The sequence below is a fragment of the Hippopotamus amphibius genome, chromosome 1 (assembly GCF_030028045.1).
Source record: "Hippopotamus amphibius kiboko isolate mHipAmp2 chromosome 1, mHipAmp2.hap2, whole genome shotgun sequence".
In the NCBI taxonomy this organism is placed as follows: domain Eukaryota; kingdom Metazoa; phylum Chordata; class Mammalia; order Artiodactyla; family Hippopotamidae; genus Hippopotamus; species Hippopotamus amphibius.
In genome coordinates this window covers 221,833,256-221,860,224 of record NC_080186.1, presented here as the reverse complement: position 1 = coordinate 221,860,224, position 26,969 = coordinate 221,833,256, and positions in this window count along the sequence as shown.

Genomic DNA, 26,969 nt, shown 5'->3' with positions numbered 1-26,969 from the left:
GGAAGGAGAGGCAGTAAAGATAATAGAATTGTTTCTGTACAAGTGATTGCAACCCAATTCAAACTAGCTTAAGCCTGAGAGGAAGTTGATTGATTCAAGTGCAGGAAAAGTCCTGGGAATAGCTTGGATGCTTCAGGTCTGGCTGGATCCAGGAGTTCAGATGATGTCTCACAGAGCACATCTCTTTCTGATTCTTTATCTGCTGCTTTGGCTTCACCCTCTCTCTGAAAAGCTCTTTCCACGTGCTGGCAAAATAGCAGCTGGCAGCTCCAAGTTCACATCCTCACAGAGGAGCAACTCCAGCAGAAGAGAACTTCTCATCATTTTCAGGAAATATCCTAGAATTGAGTTTCATTATTTAGTCCTGGGTATCATGTTCACACCTGGAGCTGAAAGGCAGAATCTGTCATTCTGAAGCAAACAGACCCAGAGTGAGAAAGGAAATTTGAGGAGTTCTTACCAGTGCCGTGGTGAATGAATGGTAAGCAGGCAAAAAATGACAGTACTTATTACGGGTAACAACCAGAATTTTTACAGACACAACTGAGTGGATGGTGAGGTCACTTCCTGGAGGAAGAGTATAGTGTCAAGGAGAAAGATCACAAGTTCAAATTTGCACCATGTTCTTTTTGAGGCCTAGTAAACTTACACATGCAGACATCATGTAGACAGATGGATACGTGTGGCTGAAGCTCAGTAGAAAGTTCTTGGCAGTAGCTCAAGGTTTGGGAGTTATCAGTGCACAGGGTATGGGTGAAATGATCTGAGGAGTGTGTCACATGAGAAGAAATTTAATAGCTGAGTAGAAGATGAGGCAGCTACAGAACAGAGTGAAAAAGAAGGGCTGGTGGGCCAATTAAAAGAAAACCTAGTGGGAATGTTGCCATAAAGTCCAGAATGTTTTCTGAAGGTAAATGTGGAATGTCTGTGTGTCCTACTGTAACAGCAGCCTCCCCACATGGGACCTAACCTGAAGCATGGTGAGCCCCTCCCCCAAGCAAGCGACTGTTAGTGAGCAACTGTCAATCAGCGATTGTTAGCGGTGCTGCTCAGCCATTGGTTGGTGCCACAGTGGGCCCCTCCCCCTTCCCCTCTTATGTATAGAAGGAGCCCAGATTCAGACTGAGGGCAGATGGTTTTTTGAGATGCTAGTCTGCCATCTTCTCAGTCTGCCGGTCTTCCGAACAAAGTCGTATTCCTTGCCTCAACACCTCGTCTCTGATTCATTGGCCTGTTGTGTGGTGAGCAGAGCAAGCTTGGACTTTGTAACAATACTTCTGAGAGACAAGATCAGATGAGGAAGTGTCCATTAAACATAGCAACATGGAGATCATCAGGTGAGCTTAGTTAGTGGAACAGGTTGGAAGGAAGCCAGGTTTCATAAGAGGTTGAAGAGTGAATAAGAGTTTAAAAGATGGTAAAGATGAGAAGTTTGCTATGAATGGATGGAGACTGACAAAATAATGGCTAGAATAGGAGATGGAGGTCTAAGGAAGGATTTTTGTTTTGTCTTATTTTTTGATAGAGACTTGAACTTATTGAGGAAGAATGTTGGAAATGCACAAAATGAAAGACAGAGGAACATGGGATCCAGAGCACAGCGGATAAGGAGACCTTACAATAGAGAAGGACCACCTCCTTCATGTAGTTGGAAGGGAAAGAAAAAGAATGCTGATGCAGGAACATGTGTGGATCCCATGACCAGAAATTGAAGTCACATGAAGTCTTCTATTGTCTCTGTGAAGTAGGAAGTCATCTCCTTTAAGTAAGGAAGGGATATGAAGTGTGAAGAGTAGAAAGACTTGAAATGGAGTTCAGGAAAAACTGGAGATAGAGCAGGATCTCAGAGCAGAGCCTGAACTTGCCTTCACCTGACCAATTGGTGATTTCCTCCAGCAGTTCTCAGCAGCCCAAGTGCTGAACCTGAGGAGATGGACAGTTGGCCAGTGGTTGTGGTGGAGGAGCACAATAAAAAGGAGTTGATGGTAGAGTAAAACCCATCATAACATTATGCATGGCATAAAATGGAGAGCCTTGTTATGCCTAGGTTAGTGAGATGAGAATGGGGCCATGTGGAGAATGTCTACTGAATTCACATTATCACAGGATGGGTTCTCATAGGGCTTCACTGAGTGTACAAGAGAATGAATGAAGGGATGAGCCGTGGAATCCATGTTCAGTAGGGAAGGAGTGAGGAGAGGAGGGCACTGAAAACAGTTTGACAAGAGGTGGCCTCAAAGGTGGGAGAACAGGTTTGAGAAATACAAAGGGCTGACCATCAACAACACAGAGTCAGCCTTAGGAAGGAGAGGCAGCCTTGCACCATGAAAGCACACTGACCCAGGTGTTGGAAGGTCCTAGCTCCATCACTTAGAGTCACATGGCCTTGCCTCTGCTTCAGATTTCCAGTGTAAAAATTGGGGATAATGGTATCTTTCCTGCTCTCCTCACTGAGCTATTGTCAGCAACCAGCTGAAGTGTTATTCAAGTGTGAGCTATGTTAGAAAACAGACCCAAAGGTCTCTTTTTTCCATTGTGGCAGAGAGGGGTGTGTGGAAAGGGAGGTGGTTAGCTGAGAACTAACCACTGACTAGTGCTGGCCTCACACGTGTGCTGTGCTTAGGTTAGGAGAGGAAAAACAAACTGTGCAAGCTCTGCCTTGAGTTGTTGCTGTTTACTAGCAAGCTGTTCTTTAGCAGTGCTGTGGTTCTATTTTAATTTTTTAATTGTTTGTTTTTATTCCATAACAATCGAACGTTCCCGGATCATTCACACACGTTAAAACATTAGATCAGGGCACAATGCCTGAGGACCGATGCTTCAGAGCGATACTGTAAAGGAGGAAACCCAGTCTCTCCCCAGCTCAGGCATAGTATTTTTAACCCTTTATCCCCATTCTTCTCTCTTCCTTTTCTTTTTCCCATAACTCCTCTACTCTGAGAAAAACAAAACCAAACCCTTTTCTTCCTGAAATTGTCTCTATGGTACCAGAGTTTTTGGCTTGATCAACTCACCCAGTTGATCAAGCCAAAAACTTGGGAGTCATTCTTGATTCCTGCCTTTCCTTGATATCCAGCTTATTGATAGGTCTGATTGACTCTAATTCCAAGAAAAACCCACTTTTCATGGTCTTTACCACCATTGTCACAGTCTGGCAACCATCAGCTCTCCCGGGCACAACAGCGATAACCTCTTACCTGGTCTCCCTACTTCCATGTTTGCCTGCCTGTAGTCTACTCTCCCCACAATTCATTCCCTAGAGCCACATTTTTCAAAGCACAAGTCAGATGTCACCTAGAATAAAATCTGCCCTCCTCCCCTACTTTGCTCAGGCCACCCTAGCCCTCCTTTGAGTCCTTGAACTTGCCAAGCTTGTTTTAGCCTTTGTTCCTTTGCCACAGCTGTTCTCTTGCCTTGGAATTTCGTTCTCCCTGATCGTCACATGGCTGGTTCTTTCTTGTTATTCAGATCTCAGATTGCCACCTCTTCAGAGAGTCCTTCCCTGCCCACCTAGCCAAAAGTAGGATAAATGATTTCATCTGTCTCACAGAAACATATCCATCCTGTCATTTATTGTTTATTCCTGTCATTTATTGTTTATTCCTCTTTTCCTTTTTCACCCTTAAAAAGTTCCCTTTCATCTGTTTCTTAATTTAGCCTATGGTTTATAATAAACATCACTGAGAATTCCCTAAGTACCACCTGTGTGGCTAAATTAGTGATGTGAACATTGCCTTGGGGGTCAAACAGATTCCTCCCTCCCCCCTTTCTCTCTCTTCATCCCTCTTTTGCTCCTTCTCTCCCTTCTTCCTTCCCTCTCTCCCTTCCTCCCTTTCTCTACATCATTAACTTACAGGCTCCCATGATATATCAAAGTCATATTTCTAACATAAAGGCAGTTATGGTACAAAGACTCATGCTAAGTTCTATTTTCCTCCTACTTGTTTCTGAACCTCAGTTTTCTTGTATTTGAAGTGGTAATAAAAGTATTATTTCACAAGTTGTTGTTGAGTGAGATGGTGAGTGTATAAGTTATCTATTGCCACAATAATGCTGTGTAACAAACTACCTCAAAGCTTATAGGCTTAAGACAGCCATTTTTTTTTTCTCATTCCTCTATGAATGAGCTGGGCAGCTTTGCTGATCTGGCCTGGCCTCACACACATATGTGGAAACTGCTGTCCACTTTCATGGGACTAGCTGGCCTAAGATGGGCTTCCGCTGGGGTAATTCATCTCTGTTCTATATGGTCTCCTGTTCTCCCAGGAGGCTGTCTAGGCTTGTGTTTCTGGTGGCAGCAGGGTTCCAAGAGAGAAATCAGAAACCACATTTTAAGTTTCTGCTTGCATCAAGTATGCTACTATCTCATTGCCCAAACAAGTCACACGGCCAAACTCAATGTCAAAGTACATGCATATAGGGAGGTATGAAAATCCCATACTAATTGCTAATAATGCAATTAACCCACCACAATGAGATCAAATCATGATGACATGGAGCCTATTCCTCTGGGAAGCCTACCCTGATTTCCCTCAGCAGACTTGTACACTCTTTCCAACTTGCTTCTAGTATAGAAATTATTCATGAATATATATTGAATCCCTAACATTCTCTAGACTCTAGGTGCTGGGGTGCTGCACACCCAGCAGTGAATGTAACGAAGTCCATTGCACTGTAGTGGTAGAGGACAGAGAGTGAATAGCTAAACACATGAAAATATACATAATTCCACATACTGACATGTGCTTTAAAAGTATTTTTTTTGTAACTCTTTATGAGCATGTCAGTCTCCCTGAGGCTAGGGATCAAGTCTTTTCATCTTTGCATCTCCAGTCCCTAGCACAGTGCTCATATAGGAGGCTCTCAATAAATAATGCTCAATAAACAATGAAATTGCAAGTGGGCAAAGGAACCCTGCAGAAGGAATCACCCACAGAAGGCATGGTGATGAGAGGTGTGGAGTCAAAAACCTTGCCATGGCAGTAGTTATGTATTCTCAGCCTCTTATTTCATTTGATTCGTATGTATTCCCATGGGAATTCACAGGGCTGACTTTTCTCCCTGACACTCTTCTCTCTAAATAAGTCTCCACAGAGACTTTCCTGACACAGAAGTCTGTTACTCAGCAGTGATTCTGACCAAGGGCTCTGGCATCATTTGCCTTATGTTGCTTCTCTCCTAATCCAAAGAAGCTTTTGCTCCCCACTTCTCAGCACCTATGTGTCTTATCACAGATGACTGTGGTGGCAAAGTCAGAGAGGACAAGGGATACAGGGACCTGGTGCTTGCCTCTTCCATTTGGGATTGTGAAGGCAGAAGTCAATCACTTTGAGTAGAAAGGCTCCACATTACCCCACCTCTCTCAATGTGAAGAGAGTGAGACTTGGACTACAATTTACAAGTTTTGCCATTAATTGTTTAGGGTCTCTCTTCAACTGACTTGGTTCTAGACCATCTACTTATATGTTATTCAGGGCCTCTTTCTGATGACTGATAAGACTACCTGAAGACACTGATTGGTTTAAAAAGTACTGATGTGGCTACTTGTCAGGTTTTTAACTGTTTGGCTACTGAAACACCCTTTTAGGGTGTTTTTATAGCATGCATCTTGGCAGAAGTCAGAACCTGCCTCCCACTGTAGAAACTGAAAGTTCCAATTCTAGCTTTCTTTCTGCTCACTGGAAGGGGTGGTGTGGGCATGAGACCAAGTCCAGCCAGGTGCTTCCACCTGGGACAGTGGAGTATTCCTCCCTCAGTGATCAAGGTAGCAGGGGTAATAGCACCAGCAGGAAGCAGGATGCAGTGGGGCTGTTTGGGGTTGAATTATGTCCCCCCTCCCCCACCATTCTAATGTTGAATATTTTATCCCAAGTATCTCAGAGCATGACCTTCTTTGGAGATAGGGTCTTTGGAGAGGTCATCAAGTTAGAGTGGGGTCATTAGGGCGGGAACTAATCCAAAATTACTGATGTTCTTATATAAAGGGGCAATTTGGACACAGAGACAAGCATAGAAAGAAGACAATGTGAAGAGAAACATGGGGAGGATGCCATGTGAATATGAAGACAGCCATCTACATACCAAAGAGATAGGCCTGGGACAGATCCTTCCCTCACAGCCCTGAGAAGGAACCAGCCCCAAAGACACCTCGATCTTGGCTTTCCAGACTCCAGAACTGTAAGACAATAAATTTCTGTTGTTTAAGCCACCCAGTCTGTGGTCCTTAGTTATGGTAGCCTTTGTAAACCAATATACCATCCTTGCCAGAAAATTCCTGTAGCACAGTTTTGGCTCTGGTCCTTGCCTCTTTAGATTCTTGATTCTCCGTCTTTCAGGCTTTTCTGAAGCAATTAAATATATCTTCAAGAACTTTTTAAATTAAAACTCAGCCAAAGTTTGTTGTTTCCAGCTGAGAAACCCAACTAATACAAATACCATGTACAAGGGATTCTGGGTTCATTTTTCTTCCTCTCTCTCAATGAAACAGTTCCTGCTTCTGAGCTCCCTGGTCCAGCCAAGCCTTTGTAGGCATATCTACCCTTCCTTTGTGGTCAGTGGGCTTTTCACAGATCTATCACCACTCTTCCCTTCCTTCTGATAACACAAGTACACTTTTCTTATATGACTCATCTCAAGGTTGGCTGATTTGTTGACCCTCTTAAAACAGGCAGGATCAGAATACTATTCAAGTCATACTACAGAGGGAGAGATGTGCCCTCTGAAACATGGCATATTCTGTAAATATCAGTAGGCTATCCCTAGCTGCACCCCCTCAGAGGCACATCTCAATTTTATTCCTGCTCTAGAGTGTGTTATGAGTAAGTACTCTGTTGTCTTTACTTTGGGTTTAGTCACATTAACACCATAACTTGAACTCTTGGCTTGATAATACATTTTGATACAACATTCAGATTAAATCTACTGTAATAGTGCTACATTCCTTATAAAAACATGACACTGAGGCTGTATAACCAGTGGTTGGGTGAAACTGTCTTATCAAAAGTTTGCACAAGCTCAAAATGCTGGTGAATTGAACATTTATTTTCTTGGTTACTTTGATATTTCACAGTTCAAAAGATAAAGGGGGAAAAAAACTACAATAGAAGTATATTATTCATCCCAGGCACTCTTATTTCAAGTTCAAAGCAGAGAAGAGGGAAAGACCAAAAGGCCAATAGAGTATGGTGCCAATTTTTGCCCTTACTTCTATTTCCCAAAAAAGAAGCAGGGGATTCACTTTTGTTAGGGAAGAACCACGTGCTAGATATAGTGCTGACTACTTCACAAATAACATCCAGTTTAGTTCTTGCAAGAATCCTCCAAATTCACTACTATCATTGTCATTCTCATTTTGAGCAAATATGTTTTCACACTGATAGCTGGCCAAATCAGTATCATATATTACTCTGAAGGATGCACACACCTTCATTCCTTCCTTCCTTCCTCCTTCCTTCCTTCTTCCCTCCCTCCCTCCTTCCTTCCCCCCTTCTTTTTCTTCCTCCCTCCCTCCCTTTCTTCCTTCCTTTCTCTTCTTTCTTTCCTTTCTTTCCCTTTCCTTCCTTCCTTTCTTCCTTCCTTCTTCCTTCCTTCCTTCCTTCCTTCCTTCCTTCCTTTCTTCTTTCTTTCTTTCTTTCTTTCTTTCTTTCTTTCTTTCTTTCTTTCTTTCTTTCTTTCTTTCTTTCTTTCTTCCTCTTTTCTTATGCTCTTTCTACTACACAGGGAAAGGAGAACATGTTTTCAGCATCCCCTAAAAAAAGCCCCAAAGTAATAGTGGTCTTTTTGCTCCAACAGAGTAGCTGGGAATAAACAGGACAGGAAAGTCAAGTTGCTCCTCCAAGAAGTCAACAATGCTAATTGCACTATCACCTCTCATAACTCTCTCCTTTCAACTCATCCCTGACAGTATGGGTAGACCCATCTTCCAGGAGTCCTGCCTGTTCAACACCTAGGATTTGATTGGTTATGTCCATTTTGAGTGTCCAGGCATTTTGTTTCTTTTCTATTCTCCTTCCCTGTGACTACCTCTTCTATAGTTTATAGTGGAGAATTTGGTGTATATTCTACAGTTATTAATGGCTATGGCCACTTGTGGTCCCTGAAGAAAAAAATAGTATAGATGGCACATAAGACAAATAGTTATTTTCTTCCTTTCACCTTTGTTCCCTCCCACTAATAATGATCTAGTGGAGTGATCTTGGACAAGTTAATTAACCTCTTGAAACCTTGGTGATTTCATTTACAGAGATGAAGGTACCTTGTGTCTGACAGCAATGGGCATGACCCAGAGCATCTCTTGAGCCTCTGCTTTTTCCACACCAGAAACTATTAGTCGTAACAAGCACACTCTCTCTCTTATGAAATGAATAATTAATTGCTATTCTAATTACGTGCCTTAAATAGGGACATCTTATGGTGAGAATTCTTCTGAATGGCAGTTATGATTGTTAAATAACCAGTCTTGGGGCGGTAGGGCTCAAACATCCCCGACTGCAGGTTCAGTCTGCACATGTCACTGGTCACAGTCACACAAATGCTGTATTTTAAAAGTAGCTTCTCAAATCTTTTAAATTTCCAAATTACGTAGGGAAAAGGTTTTGCCTTATAGCACCATTAACACAAAGCATACTTTGACCCAGAAGGGAAGGGCAAAGTCATTTGGGAAGTGAAGTTTGACCTGCTCTCATTTATTTTTTTAATCAAACCCTTCTGTACTGGAAATTCCAAAAACACCATGGGCTATTCTCTAGGAAATATTCATGGTTGAGATACTTGAACTTACTGTTGAATACACGAAACAGAAATCACGCTTGACTTCTCTCCTGCTGGAGTACAGTAATAGCCCTCCTACTGGGGACACTTGTTTGGAACATGGATTTGAGTCGGTGAACCTGAGAGGGGTCTCTGGTGGATGTGAGAGGGTGCTACATCTTGGTGAATGCTCTAAGTTCCTGCAGTGTGGGCTGAAGACTTACATTTTCTTTCTTTTCATGGAATAGAGGAGGTAGAGTCAAATGATAGGTGAATACTTCTCTGTGTAACAAGGGGAATAACCTACTGTTATGATTAATACTCTTTTATTAGACCTTCTTTCCTTTTGGAGAATTAGAGCACCTCTAGGTCTTGCATAGAGGTGAAAACCAAAAATATAAGCCTCCAGAGATGCCAGGTTTTCTAGTGAGAAGCCGTTAGTCACTTTTAAAGAAGATTATGATCGTGACAGTAGTAGGATTACCAATAACCACAGCAATAATATACACTTAACACGAATGAGGAATGAATTATAGTCCAGGAATCTTTAAATGCTTTATGTGTATTAACTCATACCATTCTCACAATAATCCTATCAGTCAGATGCAATTATCATCTACATTTGACAACTGAGAAAAGTGATGCACAGAGACCTTCCCCAAGGTCACACAATTGGTAGAATCAGGATTTGAACCCAGGAAGTCTGATCTGAAGCCCATGTGTTTTAACTAGTACACAAAAGACCAATGGTCTCCACCTCCCCTGGGATCGCCACAGTGTCAGCTCTGACCCACAACTCCCAATGGTAGCTTTGAGGGTAATTCCTGCCAGGTTCACTGACCTTACTGCTAGTGGCTCCGCTCCTTGGACACAGTCTGTACCAGGGACCATGTTCAGCAGGTGCTCCATTGGGGAAGTTTCTGTCATCAGAAATGGCTTCCATCACTACTTCCTGTCATGGCTGCTGCCAGTGAATGGTGGTTTGGGGCATCCACTCCTGTCAACATCACTTTTAGGGCCCTCTTTGTGTCTGCTGCTCCTGTAACAATATCCAGCTATTTCAGTCCTTGTTAGCACCACCTATAAACTGTAGCTTACTGAAGCTTCAGTGCCAGCTCTTTCAAGGAACTTTTTTTGAGTAGTACAATAGCTTAAAGATGGCATCAAGAAAGCAAGTTTACCTACACCTTCGTCTCCCTTTTTTTCCTTGAGGCATAGCACTGGTCCACTTGGCTTATCAGACCCAGTAATTAGACCTGTATATTATATTTGTATGCCTGTGTGTATTACTTTCAAATTTACAAAGTTCTTTTTAAAATTCATTATTTCATCTAATCTTTATACTGACCCTGTGAGTGAGACTATTATGTGCTACCTTTTAGAGATGAGAAAGTCGAGGCTCAGAAAGCTTTTGTGCCTTTCCTAAGATTTTATACTAAAGCCAGGAGTAAATCTAATCTTAGAGTGTTAATTTCACCACACCATTACCAAGGCTATTATCAGTCTTTTAACTCTTTGACTTTATGGGCAAAATAGTATCATGTTGTTTTAATTTATTCTACTATGATTATCCCTGAGGCTCTTTTGTACTTCTTTCTTGCCAATTGCCTATGCCATGTTTTTTTTTTTTTCTTTTAGGGGTGTATCTTTTCTGAATTGACCTATAAGAATTCTTGCTATCAGGGAGATATTAATTCTTTATCATATTTTGCAAATGTGTTGTCCAGTTTCTCCTGGGCCTTTAACTTTTATTTTTAGGAGGTACAGGGATATAAAATTGTTAGGTTGTCAAATTTATGCACCTATTTCTTCATAGTTTCTGTCTTGGAAAAGGCTTCTCAATCCAAAATGATGCAATTTTTTTTCTACTTAGTTTGTAGTTTTATTTTTCTATTTAATTTTTTAGTCCATCTGGAATGTATTTAAGTATATAATGTGAGTTAAGGGTTCCACTTGACATTTTTCAAATGGAGAAACAGGGATCCCAGAACTACTTATTAAATAAGGTGTTTTTCCCCACTGATTTGATCTTCACCACATATTAACCACAACTTATATTTGGATTTGACTCTAGGCTTTCTTTTCACTTCCTCTGATATGTTAATCATGATTCCAGTTACAGATCCCTCCCTTGTCTACCCCATGACTGTCCCAGGTGCTAAAGAGGGTAGAACCTACCCTCCTACCTCAGCATCATTCTACCTTGGGCACCAAGGAAGAGATCTGGCATCAGCACCTAACGCCTTGTCACCTGTTTCTCTCTACATAGAAGAGCCATGATTCTGGGCTGTAAGTCAGACTGAACAGAGCTTCTGCCTTCAGCTATTAATGTGTGTGTGTGTGTGTGTGTGTGTTTCAGGACAAATTTTCTACCTGTCACTTGTGTTAGTGAATACCTAGAATCTGAGATTGATGTAGTGGCTATTCCCATTCAAAGAACTCTTCCTTATTTAAGAAAAGTTTTGTTCCATTTAAAATGGGGTTTTGTGGAGGAGATTTTGCAACCTTCATTTCCCTTTAAGGTGTGCAAGTCATAAGAAAATGTGGAAATACACGAGAGCTCAAGACCTAAGCTACGGCATGTGTAGAAACAGAACGTCAATCCAGGGAGCAGAGACCAAACACACTGGTCTTTTAAGTCCCAGTGAAATACCTGTGTCTGTGCTATTTATGGTCTGTTCAAGCACTGAAAATCACAAAATGTTACCCCTGAAATGGATCCTAGAATTTCCTAGTCCATCCTCCTTTGTTTTTATAGATGTGGAGACTGAGACCCAGAGAGCTTACATGACCTGCTCAATAGGACAGAACATGGGTTAAAAGAGGGGGTCAAATGCATCACCCTTGTCCCCACCCCTTTGCTTCACAGCTCAGAGTTCATTAACTCAGGCAACTCAAAGAACCAAAATCGTATTAACATCCAAAACTCAAGTCAGAACAGAGGCCAAAAGTTGAATAGTTCTTCAAAGTAATCCATTTAATTACATCTTCGATTGAGAAAATATACACTGTAAATAGCTATGCGCGAACACTCTCCCTGCTTTCTTTCTCTGCTTCGCCTTTCTCCTCTCTCTCTTCTTCCATCCTCCCTATCTTTCCCCTTGCTCTGAAACGTCTCCCGCCAGAACTAAAATCCGCTGCACAGGCACCTTATTGGAGCCTCCATGGTACATGTGGCTGTAACGAACGTGCCTCTCTCATGTAGGATGCAATTTTTCTGCTGCCTCTTCCACCAAGTTGTGGTTCTGAGTTCCCGAATTTAGGCAGGAGTAAAACAGGGTGAAATGGGTTACAGCAAAATAGGATCTGGGCATGCTTAAGGATGCAGGGTCCAACTCATCTACCAGGACCTCAGACAAGCTAGATTCCAAGTTCTCTTCTGCCCCACACTCAAGGCACCTTTGAAAAGGAAGGCAATGATGACTTCATTCACTCAGACAGAAAAGGGGACTAAAAGGGCACAGAACTGGATGAATCTGAATCCTTGGTTCATGCACTGTTTCATGTTGGTTCTTGAATGATCTCCTTTTATGTGTCTAGCTAATTTTTTTTTTTAGCTAATTTTTTAATCAATTATTTTTAACAAGGTAATAAGTTCCCAGAACTGGGCATTCAAAAAAAAAAAAAAAATCTCAGACACTAATCTATACGTAATCCTCCCCCCACCTGTAGTCACTGTCATCCTAAGTGCTGGGCTTCTCATGGCCTTGAGTTTCTTTTTATACGGTTTTATTGCGTGTATTGTATTCACGAAAATGTTTTTTAAATTTTAGTTATTTTTAACATTGTAAAAATGGTATTCTCTGATGTCTGAGATTTTCTTCAATATGATAAATGAGGGGCGAAACATATAGATGAAGCAAGATTAGCCAAGATGGCAGCTGAGTGGTGGGTACATGGAGGAAATTATAGTATTTCCATTTGTATGCGTTTAAAATTCTCCATATAAAAATTTCTCAGGGTTATCAGGCTGTATATAATACTTTGGGACTTTTTTAACTAAACATTTTACTGCTAAGAATCATTTATATTGCTACTTATTTTAATTTCTGTATGATATTTCCTATTGCAAATAGATCACAGTGTATATCAATTTTTAAATACAAGAATTGAAGCAAAAGATTTTTGACTCACCTAAAAATCCAAAGTAAAACTATTTTCCTTTATCCCACAGAATCTAGTTACCCTATTTTTTCCATTCTTCTCCCCAATTCTGGCCCCTCCCTCCCAGATCTCCTCTACCACCTCCCAGTGTTCCATGAAGTAGATCCAGCTCACAGTGAGCTCTGGTCAGGACCTTGACATCTCACCTTGACTCCAATTAAATCTGGTTCTTGGTTACCACCTAAAGCTTGGCTTCCTGGAGGTGTTGCCCTCCAGGTACCTTCTCCCTTTCCTGACCTTGGGCAGTGGAGGACCCGGAAGAACTCAAGGGAGGGCTGGGAGAGGGTTCTCAAATCTCTGCAGTAGCATTGCCCCTTCTGCTGCAAACAGCCTCACTCTTCCAGGGCCCATCTCTGAGGGCTCCTTTCCCAGGCGTTGGGTTCCAGTCAGACCTAAACTTTTAGTCTTTCATGCAAAGACTGCTCTAAAGTAAATCCAGAGAACACAGAGTATGTCTCTCTCTCTCTCTTTTTTGCCCTGCTCAGTGACTTTTCCATCCTTTCAAATTTTCATCTGCTTAATATAAAACACCGCTTTCAAGTGCACTTCTAGGCTGCCCTTAGACTGACTCACTTAGAGACTTAGCAACAACCCTCTTTCCAGGGCATCACGCTTGTTGCATGTGACCCAAAATGCTAATCGTTTCCTTCATTCTTCAGATATTTCTTGGTTGTCTATTATGTGCCAGGCACCACGACAGGCTTTATGGGTACAGTGGCAAAGAGAATGCAATCTCAGCTTGAAGATCTCCCCTTTCAGTAGGGGACACAGAGGAGTACATGAGCAAATGTAACAGAGGCACTTGCCAAGTCAGGGCAACAGTATGACACCTGTGGGCCCTAATACTTTTGTCTTCATTGGACCCTCCCTCTATGAAAACTTTAAAATTATATGCAAAAGTTATATGCTAATATTACATATTAAAACATTTCTTCTAATTTTAAAAGACCATTTTTATGAGCCGTTAAAAGTATCATGAGTCCTAGATTATTTATCTGTTGTGCTTAATGGGAGATACTGGCCTTGCCAGCCATATATATTTTCTTCTCTATTTTGGGATAACTCAGCGCCACCTCTTTATTCCTTCCATCCCTTTCTGAGAACAAGGATCTCCCATACGATGGTAATCCTACACTTGGTTTCCATCCATTGAAACTGTATATACTTGCAAAAAGTAGCAATGAAATCACATTCAAATGAATGTCTTTTTAATTTATCATGATGGTAGCCACGGCTATGTCCATCAAACAGTAACAATAGCTAAAGTGTGTTGACTCCTAACTATGCGAGTGCCACTAGTCCACATTTTGCAGAAATGAAGAAATGGAAGCACTCAGAAATGAAATAACTTGTTCGGGCCATACAGCTAGTAAGAGGCAGAGCTGGGATTTGAACCTGTCAGGCTGCAGGGCCTTAACCACTATGTTTGTTGACCTAGGACACAATTGTACGAGACATATCATCCAGGCTATTTTCTACCCAATTTCTCATCCCTTACAAAACTGCAGCCTGCCAGGAGCCCACAGGGCACAGGCTGGGAACCTATACTTAAGGGCAAAAGTTCTAACTCTTTTTATAGCACTAAGCTGCATTGGGACTCATGTACTACCTGAAATGTTCCTATTTCAGGGAGCCTATTATGAAAACTCAGGAGCCATGCTTCCCCCGTGGGCCCTAGAGCTCTCTCCAGTAGCTGTCCAGGGGCTAACTGAATAAGAAGTGGTGACTCCCCTCCCAGTCCTCTGTACCTGCTAAAATAATTTAAAATATTTAAGTCCTCTGGACCCTCCTGCATAGTCTTAAGCACTGAAATTACAGCCAGTCCTCCCTTGGGTTGTGTCCTCATGCCAACGTAGAGTCACAGAAAAGGAAATTAGGTAAAAAAGATGATGTCTTAAATTCGAGGCCCACAATGCCAGAACAATCCTTGTTTGCCAAGTAGAAATTTATGTAATCATGAGACGAAAGACACTTCTTATTTCCAAAATGTTACTGAAACCAGCATAATAATTCTCCCTTAGTAGGTGCCAAAAGACTTTTCCCTGAGTCCTCCTAAGTGTTTTAAGTTGATAGGAAATTATCCTCTTGAAATTATACAGTCAACTCCAGAACTATAGCTGTGCAACTCAGGAAAGGAAGACAGGAAGGAAACATTTCAACGAGATGCACATCGTGGGGGGAAGAAAAGACATAATATCCTGACCAAAATACACCATTTTCTGGTCCAGAAATATGACTTTCTTAACAAAGAACTTCAGTAGAGAATCAAAAACAATGATAAAAAATTATAATTTTTTTTTTCCTGTCTGAAGGGACAAAACTTGAAAGTTTGTCGTATATTTCACTCATACAGCTTGGTGCCAACAGATGTGCTGTGACTGGATCACGTCATGAACAACAAATGCAGGAAAACATATGAAAGCTGACCCAGAAGAGTCCCTCCACAGCGGCGTGTGGGTAACCAGTAACGAGCGGACAGATAAAAGCTCACGTGACTGTCTCATACAACATGGCCTCTTTTCTTAAAAAGGCCCCAAAAGTGACGTGTTTTTTAAACTAAGTTTAAATTCCATGGGGGTCTATCCCTAAGTCACTGGACTCTGGATAAAGAAGTGTCTGATCACTTAGTCTGAGGTCCTGGGATGGGATTCCCTCGGTCAGGGTGTGTGTGGATAGGTGGCAGATGGTGGATTTCTGCCTTTCAACATATAACCATGACCTTATGCACTGTCTGAGTTTATTTTCAATCACATACACAAGGGCTTATTGTGTATAATAAGCTTTCCTGCAAACCCATTTCCAGGAAAAGATTCTCCATGTTTGTCACCCTGCATCACTCCCCAGGCTACAATGACTATGAGGATGCCAGGACCCAGGGCCAAGTGTCAAGCGCTAATATTGGGGCAGGTGGGGGAGTGACATTTCTGGTCCTTGCTACTATATATATTAGTGTCCTCTCCAGTCTAGTCTCAGATGCATCTTAGATGTATTACTCAGAATATGCAGCCTTACTTCTACTTTCTCACCTGGAATGAAACCAACACACATTTTACCAAGCCATCCCTACTTATTAGAAATGGAGGGAAGAAGAGAAAATTCTGTCTCACAGGTCAGGTTTCTATCTCAAGGTGGGAAAACTTGGTAATTTATACTTAAAAGTAAACAAGCTACACCCACTGTCAGCCTATGAGTTGTGCAAACATAAAATGCACGACTCTAATTTTATTCCTGGTACTGTGTTCACGTACTGAGTCAACTCTTGTCTTTATTTTGAAGCAAATGAAGGCAGGCCCCCAATTCTGCCTGAGACCCTGTAATTCCAGTGGGCTTTTCAGAAGGGTTAGAGTCAACACAGGGACATAAATTTGAACACAAACTTGAGCTATATGACTCCAACTAAAATGTGAGGCAGAGAACAGCTCTGAGATTCATGAATGTCAATTTACTTTGGGAAGAAGCTGGATAAAACTTTGAGTTTGGTCTCAAAATAGCCTGGACAATTTTAGTTTTCTGACAGCATTTGGTGGCAAGCCTGTTAAAGAACACCATCTTGAAATTTCCCATTTGTGTGCTGTAGATAGCAAATCATCTAGACACACCCAGAGCTTCAAAAGCATTAATCACCAAAGCACACCTGGCATGGAACAGAGGTATGAGGAGAGAAGGAGATAGAGTTTTAGATGGACTTCATACCTTGTGTTTTCTGCATTTCTGCTGATTTGATGAGATTAAAAACTTACCTCATTGGTAAGCCAGAGAGGAGGTCTCAGGGTACAGCAGTTAAGACATGGATGCTGGAGTTTACAAAGACTTGATTCTGAATTCCAGCTATGCCATGTACTGGCTGTGTGACCATGGACATGTTCCTTAACTTCTCCCAGCTTTTGCTTTCTAATGAGACAAAGTACATCAGGACTAGCATAGTATTTGCACATTTGGGGGCTCAGGGCTCTTTCTTTCCTACTCTTTCCTTTTCATTGAGTATTAATAAGGATGATAACGTATGAAAGTACTCAGCACGTAGTCAATTCCCACAAACTATTGGTCTGTCTTTATCACCCAATGATGTAGGACTTAAAATTATTATTTTATTATCTCTATTTGAAAAAGGCCATTTTAAACGTTGCTGTTTCTGATTCTAGCTATCAGATCACTTTGATGGAGACAATTTTGTTCTGGGCTGGGCCATATGAGTGGTTCAGTTGATGCAAGGCTAGTGCTCACCCAGTGTTCACATGGAAGGTTGTAAGAGGGTATTCCCTGACTTGACAAAAGGGTATGCTTCACAGGTTAAAGAGAAATAAGACTCGAAGTCCTTATTTCAGATACTCCAAGTTATTAGAACATCTCTGAAATACTGAAATGTTTTAAACTGAATTAACTTGGCAAGAAAAGCCATTGGGGTGGGACTCAAGGGGAAACTCACCATCAGGTGCATTCGCGTGCCTTCAGTTCAAGAACACGGTCAAGACCGTCCAAGAGAAGAGCTGGTCTGGCACTGATACTGTCCTTTCCCGATGCAGTCATTTTCACACAATGTCCGTTTCCGGTGGAAAATAGCTGCAGATGTGGGAAAAGGACTGATCACAGAGACTTCCCTTGCTGGAACCCGGCCTGCTATGGCACGGAGCCTCATAACTGAGCGGAACTTGGCGCCCCAGGGAGAGGCACTCTGCCCTGCCGACCTGCCCTGACCCCAGGTGGTTGGTGGCTGCCCTTCTGCTTTCACTGGACCGATGGATTAATGCTTTCAGTAGAGACACAGTGGAGCTGTCATCTTCTTCCCTGAGTGATTATGTTGTCCTTTGTGGACCTGGATTCTTAGTCTCCTCATGAGCAATGGCAGGGGAAGAAAGTATAGACTTCTCAGTGAGAACAGGGGATTAAAGTTGTTATAAATTGAACTTTCAAAAAAATATGAGGTTATTTCATATTCCAAACTGATGAAGCAGGACATATTAGTGACGCTTAGGTGCATTTGAGTTGGCAGTCTTCATAACATCTGTTTCCAAGTCCTTCTGCAAATTCTTAAACTCAAGAATTTGTGAAAATTGAAAATCGCCAGAAGCTCACATCTTAGAATGAGTTACACCTCTTTACCTTACTGCCTTCCAGTCCAGATTTCCAAATGAGGACTGTGCTGAAATGGAGGTTAGGGCCACAGGTAGGTTAATTTATCTTTTGAGCTGGACAAGTCATTTCCCTTTGGTGACTAATTTCCAATCCTTTCCTCCCACTAGTTTGACCTTTGGCCAATTTCAATTAATTATAGAAACTTGCATTGTTTGAGGTTCCTGGTCTTAGAGGCAGAAATGATGTTGCACTGGAGTGATCCTGTGTCTTAGCATTCTTAAGCAAAGATCCAAATGAGCTCGTTAGAAATAAATGTGGTACATATTCTTGTGATGGTACCAGGAACAAGCCAAGAACAGCGGCCTTCATCCCAGCTCTGCTTAATATAGGCTCAAAGATACCATCTAAATTGATTGGTTGTATAGCAAATCTGTCAGGTTGTGTATGACTTTAAATAAATTCCATGACACAGGGAAAAAAACCTTTCTTCTTGTATAAAGATGTGGTCATAGAATTGGCAATTTTATAATCTGACCCATATAGCATTTTTTATCTGATAACTTCAAAGCAATTCTCAGCATCAATACTGACTTTCATTACACTATCAGTGGGTGTGGAAGGTACCAAACATTTTCTCACCAATTGTGTACCTTAGCTTCCAGTACCAGCTACGGGAATAAAATGGAAAGGAAATGACAGAGCCTGAATTTAGTATCAATCCATCACTCCCACCAGCATCCTCACATCTTTCTTGCTGGGCAGTTGAATGGATGGGATGTAGGGGAGTGCCTGTATTCTTGTGAGGTGCTTTCTTGGTTCTTAGAATTTGGCCTGGGGTGGGGCTTCAGTTCTAAGGGATGCCTTCTCTCTGTGGGCCTGAGCAGCTTATACTGGGCTTGAATGAGACCATGAGGAAGGAACGCCCAGTGTGACCACAATGCCATTAAGATATTGGACATTCTCCTGTTCACCTATTATAAAGCCTTGGGCATCACACTTCCTGGATGCCCATTCACTAAGTGCTTTAGGGGATTTAGGTCAGACAGACCTTAGCAATCGTCTAAACCTAACTCCCTGTTTTACTGACAAACAAACTAGCCCTATGTCACACAGGTGATGAATGACAGGTCCATGACCAAGATGGTTTTATGTTCCTTCTATCACCCTACTCTTCCCTATGTAAAGACAAATAAGTTGTGACTTTTGTCCTGAAAGTATTCACAGTAATGGAGGGGAAATGAGACTTCATGCAAATGAACAATGACTATCCCGGCAGGAGGATATGATAGGGAGGGACAGAGAATGAACAATGCTGAGCACCTGCAACGTACAGAGGATTTCACTGCACATTTTCTCATATAATCCTCACGTCGAACTTATGAGGAATACATAATCATCCTGTTTTATTGATAAGGGAACTGAGGCTCAGAGGTTCTGCAATTCTTTATCAGCACGTGCATGGAACTGTGGTCCATCTATAGACCTACAGCTCTGGAGACTCAGAGTCAGTGGACTCCCAAAGAGGAGTGGTCCAGTTGGGGAAGGCTGCTCAGAGAGGCGAGGCTTGCATTGGTTTATTGCACTTGCTTAGGCACAGAGAAGACTCGGCAGATGGAGGAAACACAGATGGCCTCCCCATGATTGCGTCACCACCCAGACAAGGTTGGAACCAGTTACACACCCACTGCTCTGCAGTTTCCAATGTAAATTGCCTAGAATATCGAGCCTGCCGAAGAGAAAATCTGCATCTTAAACCTGCAGCGGCCTCATTTACAGATGATCTATTTTGGGCAAGGAGTTACACAACATAAAATGGGGAGTTCCCGAGGATGTTGGAGACCCTGACTCCCCTTTTGTGAGTTGTATCACTGCATGGAATCAGGACAGCCATCAGTAAAGAGGCAAGGTGATGGACAGTCAGACACAGCTATATCCAAGTGCCAAGGGAGAGCCGGGCGAAGCAGGGTGAAGACAGGGAGGGTGGCACATATGTGCCAAGTTTAAGGAGGAGGAATATCCTGAGCGATTGTTTGAAGGATGTGCTTGGCAGAGAGCAGGGAAAAGCACTTGAGGGAAGGTTTTGTAGCAAGAGAAGGAAATCCCATGCTTAGCTGGGACAAAGAACACAAAACAGAGCATGGGAGCTGGAGATGAGGCAGTTTGGTATGTGTTGGGAAGTTGAGAAATTTATAAATTCAACCACATTACCCTTGATCCCCTGCACACAGAACCTTCAAACCTCCTCAAGGACTCCCTTTCTCTTTGAAAACCTTTGCATATGATGACTCTGACACTGTCATATTTCCTTTATACACAGGGTCCTGAGTCAGCCAGGAAAGTAAGGACTGAGATTTTACCATCCCCTTTCCCTAATCAAAGAAGAGGTTCAAAGCAACACATCAACTAGACTCAAATAAACCCTGAATTTGAATTTTATGAAGAAGCTTCAGAACACACAGACTGTCGATGCAACTATGCCCAGGCAATTAAGCCATGAACTGTCATTGGGCAGAATCACTGTGAGGAATCTCTGTGAGATGTATGTTTGATGGGATCCCACATTTCCTGAACTCCTGGTGGCTATAAAGGTGCAAACTGGAACTTGTGTTTAAAGCAAAGTCTCTCATGCAGGAAAAAAGTGAAAGCATTCTCCCTGAGGAAGCTCTGAACAAATGGAGTGACCCAGACTGAGATGGTTAATATCGCATTGAACGACATAAGAGACTTGGAATGGGTGGCTGGGTTCATTTCAAAAAAAAAAAGTAATGTCTTCTGTGCGCTTTTCTTTTTTTCTGACTTCTTCTTCTGGAACAGAGGGAGAGAAAGACAGAAGCCCTGATCCCTGGTGAACGATCAGGCTCGTCAGGGGAATAAACAGTGGTGCGGGCTGTGTCCTACACGGAGGTGCCCAGCTAAGGGGACAACTTGGGGGGGAGAAACCCAGTTTCTCCCATTATAATGTAAGGTCCATGAAGGGTGGAGCCTTGAGATCTTGGTGTCTTCCATATCTCCCATATCTAGAACAGTCCTTGACACACAGTCGTTGCTCAAGAGGATTTGTTAATTGAATGAATAAGGAAATAAAGCGGTCTCAGCAACACGGTGTCAGGCTGGAGGAGCGGGAAGTAATGCCCAGGAGGCCACACCCCCAGGAGGAGCCAAGGCCAAGACGGAGGCATCCACACCTGCTGAGAGTTCCCTTGCCCCACAGTCGGGAGACGGCCAGACCTGGCCTGTGTGGAGAAGCCAGGAGCAGGGGCTCAGGCGGAGGGGTGGGAAGGCTGGCAGACACTGCTGGGGGCTCCGCTGCCACGCTCCCCTTTTTCCATACCAACCACATTCATCTATTGTTTCTTCAGGTGGGGATGCACCTGACTGAAACCCTCGCTTTGCCAGGCTTCAGGGAAAGCACTGCCCCTCGGGTCAGGCCACTGAGACATAATTTAAAGTCTGCAGGGGATTTCTGGGAAAATTTTGCTTTCCTGCTTCAGGTGTTCCTCTCCGTTCTTTGTCTTTCCACTTTCTGCTGAGAGCAAAGACCTCAGCTTGGAAAAGGAGCAGCCATCTCATGACCGTGAAGCAACAAGAAGAAGCTAAAAGCCTGAGTTGAGGACAGAGGGAAGACATATTGAAGGGGCCTGGGACACTGACAACCTCACAGAGCTCTGGGACTGCTCAACGCCAGCTCTGAAGTGTGAGAAAAACACCCCTCCTTCTGTTTGGTTCAAGCACGGCAGTTAAGTTCTGGTTACAGGCAGACATACCCAATTCCTAACTAAGACAATAAGCAACCACCAGGAATGTAAGCCCTCCAGGAATGTTTGGAAATACTTGAGGAAGAGACAGGACTGTTGTATCCAAGATGGAGACTTGGAATAAGACCAATGGCCATTCAAGGACATAGTGACGACTCATGACGCTGGGAGATTTGGGTTACCAAATAATTTTCCAACAGTGAAGCTTTAGGAGTTACTGAAATACATGCTGCAGACCGTCTGTGGACTCCAAAATATGTGTTTCTGGGATTTCCACTCTGACAACAGCAGAAAGGATGTCCTAGTTGAGCAATGTCTGAAAGAACCATTTGCCCAGAGCCTCATCAAGCCTGAGCTGGTGCAAACCAGTTTGAGAACTTCACATGCTTTCTGGTACCTAATACCACTGAGCTGAAATGAACCAATTCATTTTGAATGGCTGCTGTACATGTGGGCTCTAAATGACTGGTTGGTAATTTTAGTGTCTGTGATCTAAGACACCCTATGATTGTAAGGAGAAACAGTTGATATCATCACTGTCATCAGCATAACAACCTCATTTCACACGCTAACACCTTGAGTTTGTTGACGTTATTGGTAACTATGCTACAACATCTATTCTGCTTTCCACAATACTGGTGTGAATGAGTGTCCTGAAGAGCTGTGGGCTCTTTGAAGTCTATTTGGAGACTTTTTCTGCCCTTAGCCTCCACGCAGCTAGGAACAACAGGGAGGTGTTGATTGGTAGGTATATTTTTAGTTGGATTACTTCAGCCCCAAACGGGGAATGCTTCAGGCAGTAAGTAGCGAGGTACATCTGATTAGGACTCATAAACTTTGTTGAGGATGACGCGTATGGCTAAGTGGCTGGTGTGGCATGTCTGTCTACAGGTGTGTGTGTTTTGCTGGATGCCCTTAGGTGACCCACTCTCATATGAAAAAATAATATGTAATTGTGGCAGACTACCATCTTTATTCTGCAGAGCTTCAAAATTTATTGTTCAAAAGGTTTTTCTCTTTTTCGCCACAGGTCTGAGATGCAGTTAGATGTCCTATGCCAAACACCCTGCTCCTGATACATGAGCAAACTGAAAGTCAGCTTCAATATGAGGTCAGTTCTTGATTATTTTTGTAAAAGGGTCAGAAATTTATAAATTATACTCAGATTTGCAAAAGTAAACACAGAGTCTATCTTCTCTCTCAGATCTTGTTTGGGAGCGCTTCATTTGCACAGGGAGCAGAGGAAAGTTAATGTTACCACCTTCGGGTCACTCTGTCTCTGCTATTCCTTGAATGCTCCGGGCTTCTGACACCAGGTGACCATTTGGATCTTATTTCTGCTGTCTGTGCTTGTCTCTGGTGTGAGGTAGCTTATCTCATTTTCACCTAGCACTTGAGGTAGAAGTTTGTGGTTTCTACCATAGTCTCCTGACCTGAGAACTCAGCATCATGAAATAACCTCCCCATCTCACCTCTTGAACTCTGCTCTGTCCTTCTCTGGTTCAGTGATCAATAGCACTTCTTGATTACACATGAGGATTCTGGAGCTCCATCCTGGCCATGTAGGTTAGTTTGGGCCTTTCTAAATTCCCACCTGGGTGGTCCAGTGCTAGACTTAGAACAGGGAGCTCCCATAAAGGGCTTTTGAATTCCTTCTACTTATCTTGAGGAGTTTGGGCTATGTCAACCTACTCTCGGGGTTTCTCAAACTTTCTTTCACCCAGAATTTCATCCTGAAGGTGAAGTCACGTTCCTCAATTCTGCTATCTTGCCTCTCTTTCTTTCTCCTCCTTCTTGGACTCCTCTCTCTGGAACCTGATGGGTTTCCTTAATTTCCCTTTCAGTCCGGTGAACTTTTTTTTTTAACATCACGTCTTCCTTTTTTCTTTTTCTAGGGCTCATAAGTAAAGCTCTAGAGTCCAAAGCTCTAGAGTCCAAATCTACCAGGCTTGACTCCTGTTAAGTAAAGGGAAGCTTTACAATGTAGAACGCTCTTTTCTTTTCCAAAAGCTTGGCTTTCAAGGTTATTGTCACACTGTAGACTCAGAACATCAGCTTTTCAACTCAGAGCTAAATGATAACTTCTGAGGAGTTTTAAGGTGTGCCCACCCTCTCTTTCCCTGTGCCAATCAACTGTAAAGGCCCAAGGAATTTAGGGAAACAGAATTTTCCAGGGATTAATGTTTGAAGGGAAGAGGAAGAAAGAATAGTTTAATATTTAAAAATTATTCTCTATTGAGCTGATGGGAGAGCTAACTGTTGCTCATCAACTATATGCCAGACACAGTGTTACGTGCTTCTCATGCTTTCCTCCATTTCATGCTCACAGCTCCCAAGGAGGTCTTTACTTAAAAGGGAAACTAAAGCTAAGAGAGGTTATAGATCTTACTGAATATCATATAGGTAAACAGCAGTGGAGCCCGCAGTGGAGCCCATGGGCTCTGCCTTGACAACTTGCAGGATTATTGACTTGTGACACTGTGTCACAGAGAGAACAGAGGGGAAAATAAAGAAATCTGCATCATGTCCAAGAACATGCACCATGTATCTCATCATACCCTGCTTATTCATGTTTCTCACTAAAAATTTCATGCCCCTTGAAATATATCAGGCAAATGCAAATACTGCTCATTGGAAGAGAAGAACTGGCTGATGGTTTGACAGGAGGAGACAGAAGGAGGAAGGCATAGAATGTTCACAAAATTCCAATTCCTGGGAAAGAAACTTGCTGGTAAGTTCATTACCACATCACTCTAAGACAATCTTCATGAGCCATTTATTGGAAGTTTGTTAGGGGCCTGTATTTTGGGTGCGATATTTTTATTGGCTTCCTTTTTATAAAAAGGCAAAACCAAAGTACACAGCGTTCAGATGACTTTCTTAAAATGGGAGGCCATCTGAGTCACAGAAGTAAAGTTAAATTCTCTAAGCTTCCGGTCCCATAATATCTTTCTTTAAATACACTTTGTCCTGCAGCTTCACTTTTTCAAGATCACAGGATAATTCTGTAGGAAGAAGAAAATCCATCTGACCTGCCTACACAACAATGAGGCAACCTCCTTGGAACCCATTTCTTTCCACACTCCAAAGAAATCATGTTTCAAACAACAGAGGTGGCAGGAATTTGGGGGGAGAAAAGTGAAAGTTTAATGTTCCTTTAAAAATCCAGAAAGCAGTGTTTCTTAGAGTACAGATCAGTAGTGTGAGCCCATATTTTAATATTGTCATGCTTTCTCATTCAGACTGGCTATATCTTAGTGCACACTATGAGAAGGAGAGAAAAGCAAGTCAACAAACTTGTCTAAAGGTAAATGACAAATGTTACAGAATAGCAATGAAAACCATTAAGATCAATCGTTATTAGATGACTTAAAAGGGGTTCTTTTATGTAATCAAAGGTAGTAAAAAGAGATGGAATGAAGACTCCAAATGGAAACAAATAAGGGGAAAAGAAGAGAAAAATGGAGCGAGAATCTCATACAGGGAAATGAGAGTAGTTTAAAATACATAAAGTAGAGGAAGACAACAGAGCCAACAGGCCTATTGAGAGAGAACTCAAGAACTTTTTTTAAGAAGCAGGAAAGATGGCTTGAGAAATGAAATGACTTCTTTGTCTCGGTGTGTGAAGCTGAATAAGTGAAGACGGATGTCAGAAACAGGCACACTTCCCAAAGGACAAGAAATAGAAATTTGGTTTCCTGCCAGAACAGGTGGCACATTGACACATACACATCAGGCAGTCAGGCTTCTGAAGCTTTCCAAGGGGCTAACCAGGCCAGCCTGAGGTTGTCTCTAAGACTTCAGGGAAAGGCACCACGGGGGAGCCCCAGTGAAAGTTTCAGATGTGTTTGGATGCAAGAGAAATAGCAGTGGTGGGTAAGAAAAGTCAAGGAGCAGCCTGTTACGAAGCACAAGGCTGAAGGTTGGCCTAAACTCTTTCCGAGTGCACGGTCTGATATTTTTAAACATCCATTATAGGAGGAGCGCCAAATGTCTGGTTAATTTCAGGAGCAGGCAGATATTAACTTGCTAAAGTCCCCTTGACCTTCTCAAATGCTGTGAAAGCTTTATCAGGGCTTTGTTTTCCTTTCTTTTTTCTTTTTTGGTGGTGGTGGTAATAGTAGGGAGTGAGTGAGAGGGTGCGTCTAAGATTAGCAAAGAATACGGGTCGTGGGGGTAAAAGGCTGATATTCAGTTTTCCTACAGAGTTCGGAATCTTCTTTTGTTTGAAGAACTGGCTTAAAATATGACTGGTGATTTGGACTCTGTAAATCCACACTTATCCAATCATAAAAATATTTAAATAATAATCTGGGGCTAGACCTGGGGTGAAACTATCAAACTAAATAGTGATGCCTTGAGAATTATGTTTCTCACCCTGAGATAATCGGGCAGTAGAGCTGTGGTTACATGCACACACTCAGGAATAAAATCGCTTGCTTTTTAACCCCCACCGACTGTGTGACATTGTGTATTGAATCTTTGAGCCTTTGTTCCCTCAGCTATGAAGCAGGGATAATCATAGTATCTATCTGAGGCAGAAACATTGTAGTATGTCTACCACATAGTTTCTTTTCCTTGCTGGGAACAAAGGAAAATCACATTTCCCATTTTCTCCTTGCATCTGTGTGGGGCTCTGTGACTAATTCTGACCATTAGAATGTGGGCACAAGTAGTTATGTCACGACTGGGATGACCCCTAAAACCTCCCACTAGATTTTCCATGCTCTTTCTCCCATCTCTTTGTCTGCTGGCTAATTACAGAAGATCCAGGAGAGGATTCTGAGGGCCCCGTGGCTATTGCTGCCTCCCCAAATCATGATGTGAAAAGCTGTCTGCCAAGCATCCAATTGACTGTGATGTAAGCACAAAAGAAATCTTCTATTGAATGAAGCCACTAAGATTTAGGGGATGCTTGTTACAGCATTTTGTCAATTCTAACACTATCTCAAATGTTAGTCATTCCTGAATAAAACTATATCATAAGGTTATTGTAAAAATGAAATGAGTTATTATATATAGAAACTATTAGAATAGTATCTGTTATATATGCTCTCAATAAATATTGTTTCACATAACATAATCAGTACAGCACTGGCCAGTTGGTTATTAATTCTAGGAAATATTATACTTTGGTCCATTAATTCTAAGAAATATTATCTGTATCTTCTTAGCAAATTTGAGCACAGACTGGGCCACTATCCCTCATGGTTGTTGAACTGGTTCTAT